This window comes from Rhagoletis pomonella, unplaced genomic scaffold (genome assembly GCF_013731165.1).
Source record: "Rhagoletis pomonella isolate Grant_MI unplaced genomic scaffold, Rhpom_1.0 Rhpom_scaffold_00007, whole genome shotgun sequence".
NCBI classification, from domain to species: Eukaryota; Metazoa; Arthropoda; class Insecta; order Diptera; family Tephritidae; genus Rhagoletis; species Rhagoletis pomonella.
In genome coordinates, this window is record NW_023458561.1 from 54,124,151 (window position 1) to 54,126,165 (window position 2,015).

Here is a 2,015-nt window from a genome sequence, read left to right on the forward strand (position 1 = left end):
TTTTTTGGGTAATTTCGAAACTTGTGATTTTCCCTACAGTGTAAACATTAAGCTGGTGCCAGATAAACGCTTTGCGTGCGAAAAAATGTCCAACTCCCATCTTTTTGCGCCGGTTTAATGGATGTGTATAGTTACACAGTCAAAACAAAACAAAACATGAAATAAAGTGTTTATATAAAAAAAAAATAATAAAATTAAAAAAAAAAATTGTTTGGAATTGCTCGGAGTGGGGACCGAACCTGGGTGATACCGCGTTTCTACTTCAACAGCAAAAGAATATTTAGAATCTTATTTTACCATTTTAAAATCGCGTTCTCCTCATTTTAAAATTAAAATAATGATTTTGCCATAAAATGATTTTTAAGTTGACTATGAAAGAGTTAAAATGGTGATTACCATAAAAGACAATTTTAATCTTCAAAACCTTTTTCTAACTTCTCTGACTACGGGCCATAAAATCCACAGCAATTTTTAAGGGGTAAAAAAGCAATACAAAATTGTTTTCTTGGTGTTCATTGTGGCAAACCTTTTGCGTTGTTGTTGTTGTTGTAGCGGCTTACTAAACAACTTTGTACAAATTTTATAAAAGCGGCTAATTTAAATTTTTGCTACAATGACTCTTGCAGTTGAAAATGTGTTTTTCCACACCAACAGAGGAAATGTTTAAAATTAAGTTAATATTTTTGAAGCCTCAAAAAAGGACCGTTTCATATTTAAAAAGGCTAAAAAAGAGCTAGAGGATAAAAGCGAATTTCTGAGGCAATTTAAAATAAAAATGGCAACACTGCTCCATACATATACAGGGTGTCCTTGATATAACGTCCAGCCCCTCTAAAATGGAGGATTTGTTTTTTTTTTGAAGAAGGCAAAAATACGACCTACGGAATCGGCGATGCTCTATCATTTGATGGTATTATCGACCGGAAGTAGGTTAAACTGACCGGAAGTCCATTTTTCGAAATTATCCAGATCTGTTTGCTACTTTTTTCTGCCTTTTACAAACTCTAAATGACCGTCGAATTTCAGTTCGTCCTGGACTTCTGAAACTAGTGAAAATATTTTTATTCGAAAACGAAAAAAATATAAATTAGCAAGTCTAGGTTGCTCCATCTTGGTCGTATTAACGACTTCCGGCCCATTTCTTTAATCCTGCGAACACAAATACATAACTTTTGTCGGACTTTGTTTTCGAATGAACTTCCGGTTAAAACAATGGACTTCCGGTCGGTTGAACACAATTACGGTCAAAATCCGAAGAAGGAAATACAATCGAAAGATAGACCCGACTTGGTTATTCATATTTTTTCATTTTCCCATAAAAACATTTTCACTCATTTCCGAAGCCCAGGACGAGTTGTAGTTCGAGATTCATTTAGAAAGTTTTAAGCTTCAAACAAAGTTACGTATTTTTATCCTCCGAGTCCGAATCTGTAGCCAAAACGTGTATGATCAATTTAAAAAACAAAACAAAAATTCGCTTCCGGTCAATTTAACGAAATTTCGGTCGAAACCGGAATTAAATACAGATGATAATAAAAATTTGATATTTGAAACCAAAGAAAAAGGGGTTTGAAATTTTTACAATAAGATTACCATACAAAAATTATTATCGTTTGCTCATATTGTGGTAATATTGAGGTGATCTTATCATTTTGTTCCACACCTTATGTATGTATGTAGTTCTCATATGTGGTCCATTCAACAACTTATTTAAGAAACGAATTGATAAACTTAGTCAACAGACACCGGGGTTCTGACAAAACCTGTTTAAAAAAATTTATTGAAACTTTCTTTGGTAAATTTTGGTACTTGCTTTCTTGAGCATTTGCTTTATTGGAAGTCTTTTGTTACAAGTACAACTACAAAATTAAGGTTAAATATAAATATAAGTGCGTTTATAAATGCGTGTTAATTACATTTCGATTAATTTATACATGCACAAGCCATTTTCACTGCGCTTCGAATATAATGTTTATCGTTAATTATGTATGGAGGATCGTGGTTATATCGATGAC

At 32.8% G+C, this 2,015-nt stretch overlaps 1 protein-coding gene across 3 annotated transcripts in view; it reads right to left on the bottom strand.

Annotated features, from left to right (window-relative positions):
* LOC118743090 (neuropeptide SIFamide) overlaps positions 1-2,015 on the bottom strand; it is a 2,951-nt gene that overhangs the window by 335 nt on the left and 601 nt on the right. The window contains exon 3 of one of the 3 annotated variants that reach the window (XM_036475588.1): positions 1,788-1,986. The exons of the other annotated variants lie outside the window; for them this stretch is intronic. The gene's annotated coding sequence lies outside the window, so the exon portion shown is untranslated. Of the gene's footprint in view, positions 1-1,787; positions 1,987-2,015 lie in introns of those variants that run through there. 3 annotated transcript variants of the gene reach the window in all.